The sequence below is a fragment of the Quercus robur genome, chromosome 3, assembly GCF_932294415.1.
Source record: "Quercus robur chromosome 3, dhQueRobu3.1, whole genome shotgun sequence".
NCBI lineage: Eukaryota > Viridiplantae > Streptophyta > Magnoliopsida > Fagales > Fagaceae > Quercus > Quercus robur.
In genome coordinates, this window is record NC_065536.1 from 55,574,964 (window position 1) to 55,590,420 (window position 15,457).

Consider the following 15,457-nt stretch of genomic DNA (forward strand, 5'->3'; position numbering starts at 1 on the left):
GGTGACCCCTCAAAACGTAATCAGAATCTGTATTACGCATACCACCAAGAGCCAGGTCACACCACCGATGATTGTAGGAATCTGAAAAACCATTTGGACCGGCTTGTCCAAGAAGGGAAGTTGAGGCATCTGTTGCATCGCCCTGAAGGATGGCAGGAACAGTCAAATATCGAAACCAGACAAAGTACATTGAAGCCATCCATTGGCACAATAAATGTCATTCTTGCCGCACTTGGAATGACCGGTTCCAGCCCTTTCAGAGTAATGTCAGTGGGCAGGTTCCCGACTGAGCCAGACGACAGGGAATCCAAGAGAGCCAGAGTAATTGCCATGCCCTTAATCGGGTTCTCGGATGAGGACAAACAAGGAACCCTTCAACCCCACGATGATGCCTTAGTCGTCACGCTCAGAATTGGAGGTTATGACGTGAAAAGAGTGTTGGTTGATCAAGGCAGCGCTGTGGAAGTAATGTATCCTAACTTGTATAAAGGATTAAACTTGAAGCCAGAAGACCTGTCGCCATACGACTCCCCTTTGGTTAGTTTTGAAGGAAAAACCGTCACCCCGAAAGGCATGATTAGGCTGCCTGTGCAAACAGACTCAGACGTGGTGGAGGTGAGCTTCATTGTGGTAGATGCGTACTCCCCCTACATAGCTATCGTGACACGACTATGGCTTCACGCACTAGGGGCTGTGCCATCAACCTTGCACCAAAAAGTGAAGTATCCGTCAGGAGGTCAAGTTAAAGAAATAATGGGGAACCAAACCATGGCCAGGTAATGCATGGTGTCCGCAATCTCACGACGACCAAATGGTGAACCTTCCACCTCAACCGAGAACCGCTTATAGCAATTAATGACCCCAGTCCCAGCTTCGGGTGGTGGAGGACCAGCCATGGAGGTGAGCTGTGAGGATCTGGAGAAAGTACTCATCGGATCTGGAGAAAGTACTCGTCGAATCAGACCCAGAGAGGTTTTTTCAGCTCGGTTCAGAGTTACCACCCCAAGAGAAGTCAGCGCTAGTTGATTTTCTCAGACAAAACGTGGACGTATTCGCGTGGGACGCCTATGAGGCCCCTAGGGTCGACCCAAATTTCATTTGTCATCATCTAAATGTTAACCCGACTATAACTCCTAAGAAACAGCCTCCTCAGTGACCGTCGAAAGAACACACAGACGCCGTGAGAGAGGAGGTCATAAAATTGAAGAAAGCAGGGGCTATCAAGGAGGTTTTCTACCCCGAATGGCTAGCCAACACAGTCGTGGTAAAAAAGAAGAATGGAAAATGGCGGGTCTGTGTAGATTTCATGGACCTAAACAAGACCTGCCCAAAGGATCCCTTCCCCATGCCGCAGATAGACCGGTTGGTGGATTCAACCGTCGGACACCCCCGAATGAGTTTTTTGGACGCCTTCCAAGACTATCATCAGATACCCCTGGCTGTTGAGGACCAAGAGAAAACTGCTTTCGTCACCCCAGTCGGAAACTATCATTATAAGGTGATGCCCTTTGGCTTAAAGAATGCCGGGTTGACTTATCAAAGGATGATGACCAGGATGTTTGAACAACAGATGGGCAAGAGCGTTGAAGTGTATATAGATGACATGGTGGTGAAAAGAAAATTAGTGGCCAACCACGATAGAGATCTCAGGGACATCTTTCGAATTCTGAGAAAGTACAAGCTGCGACTAAACGCTTCCAAATGTTCATTTAGGGTTGGATCAGGGAAGTTCTTAGGTTACATGGTGACCCACAGAGGTATAGAAGTTAACCCTGACCAAATAAGAGTTATTCAAAGCTTGCAGCCTCCTCGGAATCCCAAAGAGGTCCAGAAGCTCACCGGTATGATAGCTGCTGTAAACCGTTTCATCTCCCGCTCAACGGACAGATGCATGCCTTTTTTCCTCCTATTGCACAAGTGGAAGGGTTTCGAGTGAACTGAGGAGTGTGCTTTAGCTTTCCAACAGCTCAAAGAATACCTCATCCGACCACCAATTATGTCCAATCCTGATGCCGACGGGGTGTTGTTTGCTTACTTCGCAGTAGCCTCTCATGCAGTGAGCTTAGTATTGATCCAAGAAGACAATGGCACGCAATGGCCCGTCTACTACGTAAGCAAATCACTGCACGAGGCAAAGATCCGCTACCTCCCCCTCGAAAAGGCCGTTTTGGCAATCGTACAAGCCACGCGAAAGCTCCCCCACTATTTCCAGGCACACACTGTGGTTGTACTAACTCAGCTTCCGCTAAAGTCCATTCTCCGGAGTGTCGACTACACGGGCAGAATTGCAAAATGGGGAGCGATCCTGGGCACCTTTGACATTAGGTACATGCCTCGCACTACTGTGAAGGGTCAGGTCCTCGCAGATTTAGTAGCCGAATTCGCGGAGCCCATACTAGAAGGAGGGGGAGGGTCACTAAGCCCAGACGGGAAACTGATAAGTGCAATCACTCAGCAAGAGCCCAGTTAGTGGAAAGCGCACATCGACGGCGCAGCCAACTAAAGGGGCTCAGGTGTGGGGCTCGTTCTGGTCTCACCCGAAGGTATCGCCATCTAAAAATCGTTAAGGCTTGGTTTCTCGACCACGAATAACAAGGTAGAGTATGAGGCACTATTAGAAGGAATGTCAATGATCTAGAAACTGGGTGGAAAATCCGCGAACATATTTTCGGACTCAAGACTCATCGTCGGACAAGTAAATGGAGAGTTGGAGGCGAAGGATGAAAGAATGCAGGAGTACTTAGCCCAGGTTAAATGCCTACAGACCCAATTTTGTCACTTTCATCTAGCGCATGTGTCAAGTAGCGGGAACACCCATGCTGATTCTCTTGCAACGCTAGCCACCTCCTCGGCTCAGCCACTTCCCCGGGTTATTCTAGTAGAAGATCTCTACCGCCCAACGAAGACAAAGGCCAATGAAATACGAGTCCACAACGTCAGGGCTGGGCTTAGTTGGATGGATCCTCTAGTGTTGTTCTTAAAGCACGACACCTTACCAGACGATAAGAATGAGGCCGACAAGATTAGAAGAAAGGCCTCTCGATTCTAGTTGTTTGAGGACTCGAAACTGTACAGGCGCTCATTCTCAAGGCCATACTTGCTGTGTGTGCACCCAGAGGCCATTGAACTCATCCTGGAGGAATTGCACGAAGGAATTTGTGGAAGTCATACGGGGGGTAGGTCCCTATCCCATAGGGCCATAACACAGGGTTACTGGTGGCCGAGCATGCAAAAAGAGGCACAGGAATATGTGAAGAAGTGCGACCAGTGTCAAAGGTTCGCTCCGAATATACACCAACCTGAAGGAAACCTTAACCCGCTGTCCAGCCCTTGGCCATTTGCACAGTGGGACCTAGACATCTTGGGACCATTCCCCAAAGCAGCAGGGAACAAGAGATTTATCCTCGTCAGCACGGATTATTTCACGAAATGGGTCGAAGCTGAGGCACTGGCGAATATTAGGGACGTAGATGCCAAGAAATTTATTTGGAAGAATATCGTCACTAGATTCGGAACCCCTCACACACTGATCTCGGACAACGGTCTCCAGTTTGACAGCAAGGCTTTCAGAAGATATTGCAGTGAGCTGGGAATTACCAACGGATACTCCACACCGGCTTACCCGCAGGGTAATGGGCAGGCGGAAGCCATCAATAAAACTATAGTGAATGGGCTAAAAAGAGGCTGGACGACGCGAAAGGGAGGTGGGTCGAAGAGTTGGCCCACGTCTTGTGGACATACCGCACCACACCTCGCAGATCCACAAGGGAAACCCCCTTTTCGATGACCTACGGAGCCGAGGCCGTCATTCCACTGGAGGTAAACTTCCCAACACAAAGGACCACTGCATTCTGCCCCAGTTCCAACAATGAGCTTCTGGAAAAAAGTTTGGACCTCATCGAGGAAAGAAGGGAAAGGGCAATGGTCCAGCTTGCCCACTATCAACAAAAGCTCAAGCAAGGTTATGATGTCAAGGTGAAGCTAAGGCCCTTAGCGCCAGGGGATCTGGTACTGAGGAAGGTCCTGGGCACTGCGAGAAACCCTGCGTGGGGAAAACTCGGACCAAACTGGGAAGGCCCATATCGTATCACCTCCGTAGCCGGCATAGGAGCCTACTTTTTGGAAGATTTAGATGAACATGTAGTGCCACGCCCTTGGAATGTAAATAACCTGAAAAGGTACTGTTATTAATGAAAGACATAATTCTTTGCGTCATCTTATTGTACAGCTACTTGGACTAAGTGTTAAACAGAACCCAAGTCCTGCCTGGCTCCTCAGACCACAGACTTGGGGGAAATTAACCTGGAATCAGTCTTATCTAATCATTGACTATTATTTTTTACATATTCATTCATTCATGCTCGATTTTCAACAGTTAGTGGCAGAATAGACATTCATTCATGATGAAAGCAGAAAAGAGAGTAAAGCAACAAGATTTAAAGGAAAACGACATCTTTCATTGTAATCCAAAAGCGTTGTCTTACAAACATTATCAGAACAAAATATAAAGGGTAAAACAAAACATAAAGAGGGCAGCTACAGATAAAATCCTACACTACTTTCCTAAGTCTAAACCCTGAGTAGGCTCGGGTTGATCATCTGCTGCCTGAGGTCCTGGAACAGCCTCCTTAGCCTGTGCGACAACTTCCTTGAGACTGTACTCGAGCGACTTATCCTTCTCGGCCGGCTGTGCGTCCTCAGTTTCTGGCATAGGGGAGTCCGAGGCTAAAGCTTTCATTGAGAGAGGCTCCTCAGGGGCAACCGCGTCTGGAATCTCGCGAATATCTTTCGGAAAAAAGATATTCTCAACTTTCCGGAGATCGGAGTCCGCTGGAACCGCTGCTTTATCCAAGGCTACACCCCAAGACATGGTGATGTAGTCCCTGCATACGGCAGCCACCTCCTCGGTCAGCCTAACCTCTGTATCCCTGACTCCGCAATCATATGAGGTCGCCACTGCTTTCTCGGCCGCATCCCTGGCCAAGCGAGCCTGCTCCTTGACCTTTGAAAGCTCGACCTTGAGATCTGAAGCCGCCTGCTTCTTTGTCACGAGTTTTTCCTTGGACTGGCGGAGCTGTTGGAGTAGATCCTCAACCTGCTTAGTGGCATTTTTAAGGCCGACCTCCGACCCTTTTTTGCCTCTTTTACTTCACTACTCAGGCGATCATTTTCTTGCCTGAGGTCGCCGGTAGTCTTCTCGGCAGCAAAGTGGGACTGAGCCTCACTGTTAAGGTCCTCACGAGTCTTCTTGGCCCATTCCTCAACAACAAAGATTTGTTGAGTGACCTGCGCCAGAAAAGTAAAGGCCTAATTAAAAGAGAATGGCAAATAAATAGATACGTAATAAGAACACTAGATAGGAGAAATCTTCACTTACCATAGTCATGTCCCTCTTCAGCGACATGAAAAGGTCTGGTTGCCGGGTAGCTCGGAGACCCTCCATATCGCGAGGCAAAAGGAGGGGCTACTGCAGGGCCTCAGCCAGGAATGACACATGCCCTCGTTGGGACTCCCACAGAGTCGCATCCCAGGAAATTGGGGCGCTGTCCAACTCGAGCCGTGGTGACCATATCCGCTATTCCCTCCGAATAACCGCCTTATCTCGGCTATCAACGGACTTAGTCCTCTTCTCCTTGGGCTCTTTAGTCTCTTTGCCCTTCTTTTGGTGTTTGGCCTTTTCATGGCCAACCTCGCCCTCCTCCAATTCCTCCACAGGCCTTTTTCGCCTCAAATTGGGCATAGGCTGTAGTGCTGCATCCGATGTGGGAGGAAGAGGAGGAGGAGGAGCCTTGGAGGTAGGCTGTTCCTTTAGGGCATCTTTGGAGGGCTGCCCCTTGTTTCTATTGGAAAGGAGGCCCCTGAGACCAGACCTTAGTTTCAGATCCATTCCTTCTTCCTCGATCTCTTGGTTGGTATCAACTTGTGCAATTACCAAACCAAGATTAGGGGCTGCCGAGGCGCAGTCAAAGTCTGAATCAGAGTCCGAGAGCTCTACTGGCCTAGCCGACACCTCTCCCTCCTCGGTGAAATGGAACTGGTCTATCTGATCTTCCAAAGACGAGTGCGAGGAACCAACTTCTTCCCCTGGGACAGCTGCTTCAGGAAGAGCACGCTGAACAGGCAGTTGGACAGAGGTAAATCTCTCGAAGCGAGAAATCCTGGTATGGAGACGTCGATGCATGCTAATCGTGGATTGCCAGCCCTGATTGCTTGACCGACGCCCACTAGAGCACGTGAAAGGGGCTCGTAGTCCAAGATCAGAGGTGCAACCCGCAGTTGCCCGTCTGCACTCACGTAAATTTCAGACCTCAGAAGGAAATTGAGTGCCGGGACGTTGACCAAACTTAGCCGAGGAGTCGTATGATCCTTGTCTGCAAAGCCCAAAGAAAGGGTTACGTTAGTCCGAGGAGACAAACAAGCAAAATTAAAACTGAAACAAAGAAAAGAAAGATCAAAACTAAGGTCCCTTCCAAGGGATCTAACTCTATGGTACCCCACCTGGTTTTCCTGCCCTAACCGGGTAGTGAATACCGTCGTGCCATGGTCCGGAGATGATCAAAAGGTCGTCCTTCAAGCCTTTGTTGGACTTGGGAAGGCAGGATATCAACCTTACCTCTTCGGACCTGGACTTTAAGTAATATGAGTCGCCGAGGCTATGGCATTCATATAGATGAACCACGTCGTGCCATGAAAGGCCGAGGTTCATCTGGTCGTTCAAGACATCTATGCACCCCAGAATCCGGAACATATTCGCGACGCATTGGTGAGGGACCAACCTATGACCACGCAAATAATCCCTAGTTATCCTCCCCATAGGGATGGTCATTCCTCCTTCCACAAAGGCTATCATTGGAATGGCGACCTGCCCCGTCCTTCTCTTGATTAAGATTTCCTCCAAAGAGCAATACTCTAGACCTACTTCCGGTGGAATACGGTACTTAGCCCTGAAGCCTTCCATACCGGCCGGGGAATCTACCATTTTCTCAAGCTTACCCATCCCCCTAATCCTAGGTGATGCGAAGACGATTTACTTAAGGAAAAACGTCGGGAAAGACAACGGAAAGGAAATGGACACTTACGAGTGAGGAAGTCTCTGGGAATCTTCAAGGGAATGTCTGCGGAGGTTTGAACGCTTTGAAAGAGAAGGTGCTGGAGTGCTCTGAGTGCTCGAGTGCTTTTCCAAAAAATGGGAGGAAGTTCCTTTGAAAATCTTATATATCCGGGAGAAGCTGAACGGACTTACTCCCACCCAAAGAAATGGAGAGAATATCAGCCGTTGATCTGGCGCCTCACCGTTGGATCGAAAGGATACGAAGCCGCTAAGCGCAATAATTAGCGCCTCGTGGGTTGCAAAATGCCTTTAGCAATAATGAGGCACATGGGGAACATGCCTCTGCACGGATGAAGTAGGAACCCACAATAAATGACCCTATGAGTGTCAAAATTCCGCCTTTTCTCCTCGGCTAAGAGGGAAAGAACCGGAATTTTGAGGGGCTATTGTAAGGGTAAAATTCCCAAGTCAAACAACGGGCCTTGGGCCCTATACAGAGTCCAACTACGACCAAAGGGAAAATGGGCCGCCAAAACAACTACTAGCCCAACCCTAATAAGTCCAAACTTATTTAAAGGAGACGTCCGAGGAGAAGTGTCTCCTCAGACGCGCCAAATACGAGCCCAACATGCACCCTATCCATAATAAGGAGTCATTCCAAACAAATATGGGTAATAAGGATAAGCCTCACAAAGCAAGAAGAAGGAGGAAAAGATAAGACGTCCAGGAGGCAACCACAACTGCCGCATTAAATGCAAGGAAGCTACTTTTCCAACCGCAATAATGTGGAGAAGACAGGCGAACAATGTTACATTGGCTAATGCAACTCACAGAAAGATAAGGTGGATGTCTGATGGGACAGGCACTCAAGTGAGGGTCCAGATGGTTAACAAGTGTAAGGTTCTTATCAATTTAAGGAGGCTATATAAGAGAAGGAAATCCTCATGAAGAGGGGATCGGAAAAGTTTAGAAGAGAAAGAAAGAGAGAGAGAGGGAAGAATTCTGTAGTCTTTAATCATAATAAGAGGTGCACTCATACGTCTCCTCGGACCGAGTATCCTGTGGACAAAGGAGATATTCTTACGTTCAGACTGTTGCGTGGCATATAATTAACTAACGTTCACTTCGTCCAGTCCTAGTTCTGTAACCCACTCTCTCCAAATTCATTGTCCAGGGTCCTTTGGGCCAGAACCACTTTCTTGCTGGGCCTGGGCCCCAAAAACCACCCCTACATTACTCATCCGATTATTTTTGTTTGACTAACTTTTGTTTTTTTTCCACCTAAAAGGTTTTAAAAAATAAACAAAATTTAGTAAAATCTCATAGTTTAACATCTAAATGGATCACTAAAAAAAATTAAATTTTAACTTGCAAAAAAACTAATTATTAACCTAAATAAAATCAAACCAATGGGATATAGAAAAAGAATTTGTGATTGGGAATTGGAATACCAAAATTCCTAAATATTTATAAAAGTCGATATAAATATACCAAAAACATAAACAAATAGAATGTGACAATTAAATGAACAATTACAAAAAGAATCATTAGTAGAAAAAAAATGGTTGAAAAAATATTAAAAAATCGACCAAAAGAGAAGCAAAATTGGAGAGAGAGAGAGAGAGAGAGAGAGAGTAATGAGGTTTTGTTGTCATGGACAACTTGGAAGGAATAAGGGAGAGGTGGAAATGAAGTAAAATGAAATTTATATGAAAATTAAAATGGAAGTGGAATGTTTGAGGTAGATGAAAAGTTGAACAAAGTGAATATGTAGAATTTAAAAAAGTATAAAGGAAAATGTTTAAAAATATATTAAGGGAATCAAATGAAATTTTTAAAAAGACAATGATTGGAGGAGATGAAAGATCAAACTAAAAAGACAATGATTGAAGAAGACGAAAAGTTGAACAAATAAAAAATTACAAAAAAACAATAAAATAAGAAAGGATGCTAAAGAAAAGGTTTAAAAATATATTAAGGGAATCAAATGAAATTTTTAAAAAGACAATGATTGGAGGAGATGAAAAATTGAACTAAAAAGACAATGATTGAAGAAAATGAAAAGTTGAACAAATGAAAAATTATAAAAAACAATAAAATAAAATAAAATAAGAAAGGATGCTAAAGATGTGGTGCAAAAAGAGTTTTGTAAAATTTATACAAAACTTCCATTATTATATATAGTATAGATATTATTTTTGGGTTTTTGATTCTGCATAATTTTCTATTATTAGTATAATTTTCTATTCCCAACAAATTCTTCATTAATCTTTTTATATTTTTGGTTTTAAATCGTAAAATTTTGGACCATCATTATAAAATAGGTTTTTTTTCCTTGCGATTATGGAACTTATTTGACTAAAGTAGTAAAATCAAAGTAGAATTGATAGCTCTTTATAGAAAAAAATTATTTTAAAGCCTGGTATTAAATGGTCATAGACTCATATGCAATTTTACAATCTATATGGTTCAACCTTTTTTTTTTTTTTTAATTAACTCGGTTTAATTTTTTTCTTGATTTTGTTTTCCAAGTTTGTCATAAAAGATTCCAAGCATCCTAAGAAAGGTGTGTAATCTATATGTAGAGCTCTGCATTTTTTTTTTTTTTTCATTTACACGTAGTGTCTCTCTTATAATTCAAACTATTCATTTTCTTTTTGTTTCTCAAATAAATTTTGTATTATATGAATTTATGTATAAAATCGTGCAAACGTATAGGAAGCAAAAATTATGATAGGTTCTATAATTAGAACAAATTAAAGGTTATTATTCTTCAAATAGTTTTATCTCTTAAAAGTTGCCAATTTTTATAATACTATGTCTAAAGATTTTAATAAAGAATAATGACGAAGAAGAACAAGGATATTCTAAAAATATAGTGTACAAATAAATATTTAAAGATTTTCCAAAGGAAAAAAATACTTCTAACATTTTTTAATCATTGATATTATTTTTAACAATACTTCAAGTCACTAACAAATTAGTACTTATTTTGTTATAATAATTATTAAAATATATAATTATTTATACATATATTTTATAAGTTTTTTCATAAAACTGTGCAACGCACGGGGCTATAACTAGTATATATATAAAATTTGAAAAAGAGTTTGGCTTAGGTCCAGTACTATTTAACTTGAATCTCTTTTTATTTTAATGAGAGACTGTCATGTCACTACTAGCTAAATAAAAGGTGGAGATTAAAATTCACTACTACTTGCCATTGTATATTTAAAACAAAAGGACATATCCAATTAAAAAAGTACTGGAGGTAAGCTAAACCCTTCGAAGGATAACCTACACGCATAAAATATGTTTGTATCATTATTTTACAAATGTTGTTTTACTTATATATTTCTATGATATGGCGGATATGCCATTATGGTATAAGATTAATTAGAGGAAAGAAGCAGTGCATTAATAATTGTGGGGGCCCGAGGACCGAAGAAGGGATCGTTGGGTTGTAGTGTTGATATTGGGGCATCACACGCCCGAGGAAGGAGTTCATCAAAGAGGGGAGGGGAAGAGACAAAGATTCTAAGGAGCTCAGGGAAGGGAGGACTGGATGAGGAGAGAGAATCATAAAAATGAGGGGAAGTTTCTAGTAGGAAGTAGGTTGTTGCCTCCGCATTAAATAATGGGCAACATCTTTATCAGCTACATTGATGAGAAAGTGACCTGAACAGTATAATTCACAGCTGAGCAAACTCCTTCTACCACCTTCCTTAGATGTTCAAAGGGACAATTGTCATTAGGAGAAATTTGTTAGGTAAAGATGGGGGGTCAAGATGTGAAGTAGGGGGGAGTATATAAGAAAAAGAGAGTTCTCAGAGAAAGGGATCCAGACAGAAATATCAGAAAAAAGAGAATTAGAAAAAGAACATAGAGAGAAGAAAGTGAATAGTGCAATTTTCTATGTGATATTGACCTCCTTGGGCAAGCTTGTATTTAGACATTTGCTCACATATTCTATAATATTAAGCCCTTTTCTTCCCTATTTTCATTTTCGGGCAAGGCCCTCTCTTATTGTTTGATTCCACCTCTTACAAATTTATTGATTTGGACCAAAGTTGAATAGTACAAACTCACTGTTCTAAGTGGGCTTAGACTGTAAGATTTTGAGGCTCTTACAATAATATATAAACATTTCTATTTGTATGAAATACATTAAATACACTTTGAATTAATGAGTAATTTATAGTATAAGAGTAATTAGAGGAAACAAAAAATGATGCATTAGTCATCTAAATAAATGTGTTACATATTTTTAGTAAAAATCTAGTGGTCATTATTTAAATTAATATCTAAAGTTCAATTTTTTTTTTTAAAAAAAAAAAACCTAAAATATAAGAGGGAGGAGAGATTTTTGAAAAATCAATGGCCCCCTTAGCCCCACCCACCCTCTTCTGCCCCTAACTGTCATTATGCTAAAGCAGTCATCCCATTTTTTGTGTTATACCAATCACAACTTGTCATGTATTCATTTGACTTTCTTTATAAATTGACCAAAGTTTAAAATGAAAGAAATCAAAAATCAAACACATTGCAAACCTTTTTCTTTTTTAGAGTTTCATCCTATGATGTCCGTTTCCGTGATTTTTGCTCTTTTATTATCAGACCATCAGACCAAGATACCAATCGGTTTTTGGTGTAGGTAGTGATTGAACCTCATATCTCTTATTCAACCTCAGTTTTTGTAATTTGTGTTCTTTTATCATCAGACTAAGACACCAATCAGATTTTGGTGTAAATAGTGATTGAACCTCATATCTTTTATTCAACTATGACATTGATAGACCATAAAGTAAAATTCAAAAAATGAGATAGAGGGTTTGTATTTACTATTAAACTCAATTGACAACTGCAATGCTATTTAAGACCATCAGAATTCAGAACCGTTGAAGTTAATATCGTTTGGTTGAAGCTACTTTTAAGATTGTTTATTATTGGTACATGGTTGAAGGTTTAGAATAATACTAAGATGCAAGGTGAGTCGCAGCAATCTCCAAAAAAAAAAAAAAAAAAAGATTGAAGCATCAACTTGCTGTAATTATGAGTAAATAATGACATAAGTGTGGCATGATTATAGCCACAATTGTCGTAATTAGCTATTAAAAATTGGCAAGACAATCGTAAGCGATCATGTGAAAATTGGAATTCAAAGTCATCTTAATCTATTTAAAGAAAAAAAATATATGGAAGGGGAGATGCTGCCCCCGCCACCTGGACAAGGAGATTTAAATGTGACGATCCTGCCTCCATATGTGATGTAACCATAACAAATTAACAATCCTTCTATTTTCTAAGGAACTAATAATATTTTTTATATATAATATTTGAAATGAGACCTAGTCTTTTTTATGAGTAAATAAATGACATAGTCTGTGTTATATTGTTATTTATTTATTGAAGGTGAAACATAATTTTTTCTAATGCACATTAACCGATTTTAATTCACAAACTTTTCAATTGTTATCCTTGACACCCTACATTTATACTAAAACAAATTAGGGTTTTGGAGAAGATTGTAATTTATTTATACAAAATATGTAGAGTAAATTGCATTTATTGTCCTCAAATATGGTGTTTGTTCGATTTTAGTACCTCAAAAAATTTTAAATGTAACAATTTAATCCCTCAGTCTATGTTTTTGTTTTATGTGATTAATGAAATCTTTTTTTTTTGTTTTGTTGATACACCCTATAGTCAAGGACCAAATCAAACCAAACCCGTATTTAATGAGAGAGAGAGAGAGGGGGGGGGGGGTGTTGAATCAAACTCCCAATGCAGAAGTCATTCAAACATGTCACTCTTTAATGTTTTAGTGTTTAATATCTCTGTAGTAGTTTTTTATTTTGGACATGTATTTTATTATTCTTATAGAATAAAATACATGATATTTATTTTTATGGACAAAGTATATATAAAATTAGTTTTATCCTTTTAGATATATTTAGCAAGACCCGAATGATTATTGGGTACTCTATTAAGAAATAAATGGCTCATAAAGTACTCACATGAAGAGCATACTAGTTATAATACATTATGATTAAGGGTATTACCGCTATGAGGCATGTTTTGAATTCTTTATTTGATTTAGGCCATTGCACAATTAGATGAAGTATTACCTTTTAATTATTTTGAGTATTGTGTAGGCCAAGTTAAAAAAAATGTCAAATATGTTTTCATCAGGAGACATAGGATTTATTTAATTTAATTATTAATAAAGAAAAAAAAATGGGAGGGTATTCAAATCATCATTTTTCTTTTTCCATTAGAACAAAATATTATCATATCTCTTTCTATTCCACTAAATCATTACGTGGTATTATGGGTTCCAATTAACTCAACTAGTAAAGTCACTGATTGTTGAATAAGAGATCTGTGGTCAATCCTACCTACACTAAAATCTGATTGGTGTCTTAGTCTGATAAATAACTATCATCAAGAGCGGACGTCATAGGTTAAAACCAAGATGGTCGATATCATACTGGTACCGACCGATATATACCATACCGATACGTATACCGATATCAAAACACCAATTTTTTATACCGGTTTAAATATCGGCTGTATAAGCTTTGAAGCGAAGAATTATAATAATATTAAGAGGTAAGCATCACTTATCATCAGTATAAAAATAAGGATCCAAGTTTAAAACCGGTAACGTTGGAATTTGAATATATGCCCAAACAAATTAGAATTTCAGTAACACTTTGGCATCGCAATAAGCGGTAGAGTTGTAACGGTAGAATTTTAGTAGTAAAATTTTGAAAACCTATTTAATATTTGGCCAGTTACAACGACTAGCATTCTAAATTAATGGATTTAACAAGATGAACAATGAATTAAAGAGTTTTCTTTTTCCCTACTGTTGGAATGTTCAGCAATCAGCCTAATGATTTGTTGTCATGTGGCCTTATGGGGGTCTCCTGACATCGATGCTTGAGAGCCTAGTCAGCCCGTGCAAGTCTACCAATGCACTGCGAAGCCCCACATGCTCACCCATGGCATGTATAGGCGCGATCATTAGATAAAGACTTAGATGTGCTTCTTCCTAACACCTTAAGATTTTGGGAGTAGTGGTTAGTATCACGGTCGTCACACCTTCAAATTCTAAAAACTCCAAATATCTGTTCTTTTCTTTTTTTCCCCACTAGAGCATTCTCATCAGGTGTGCCAAATGCCAAATATTTGGCATTTGGCACACCAAACACCAAAAAACCCTTCTCATGAGGTGTTCTATATCCTATATATTTTGACACACATGAACAGTACCTTGGAACGGTACGGACAGATATGCTATAAAAAAAATACTTCTTTATTCCATTTCTCTCTCTCTTTCTTTTTCTTCTTTCTTTCTCTGCCTCACTTCATCTTCTCAGTTCACCTCTCTTCCATTTTTTTTTTTTTTTTCTTCTTCTTCTTTCTTTCTCCAGAACCTCCACCTCTCCATTTTTCTTGCCTTTTTTTTTTCTTTCTAATTTATGTACGGAGTGCTCTCATTGAAAGGAAAGGAGAGAATTTTGAGGGATTTTTCATTTTTCCATCTCATCCCTGTGATGTGAAGCTGCTGGTTGCCAGAGGCGAAATCCTAAAGGAGTAAAGTTGATTTTTTTTCCACTGAAGAAGTAAGACTCTAGAATATGGGCTTGTGCCTCTTTCGATTTAAAGTTATTGAGCTTGACATTTAAAACAAACCCAACAACTCTATCTTTTTTTTTTTTTTTTTCCTTGTCACACTCCTTCTCTGTCTTTTTTTTTTCCCTTCGCCTAGGTCGTTGCTATTGAAATCGGCCGTCACCATGGAGTTCGGCCTTGCCATGGAGTTCAACCTCGCCGATGAGGCCATTGCCGTGGAGATCTCTAATTCTGATCTCCCTCTTTTTTTTTTTCCTTCAGTCAATGATTTTGATTATGGGTGAATTGGTTCTTTTTCAAGCTCTTTTTTTTTGGGATAGTTTTGTGTTGATTTTGGGGATTTTTTTAAAAGCAGTATTGGGTGGTGGCGGCGGCTGGTGGATTTTTGTTGGTGGTGGCGGATTTTACCTGTGGGTGGTGGTGGTGGGCTGTGCTTGGATATGGTGGTGGCGGGCTGTGCTATGTATGGTGGGGTTTTGTTGAAGGTTTTGAGTTTTTTTTTTCTCTCTTTTGTTGAGGTTTTTGGATTTGGAATTTGTTAGAGGACCGGTGATTGTGGTTGTAGTTTGTTGCGGTGGTTGTAGCGGTGGTTCTTGGTTGGTGGTGACTGTTGGGGCTATGTTTGTATATTGCTGGGTTTTGAGTAAATATATTATTTTAATGTGTTGTATATATTATTTTAATGTTTAGAATGAAAAAATAGAACATTTGATAAATAGTGTATTGTAAAATGATGTGGTAAAATAGTAAAGTAGGTTTTTGGTA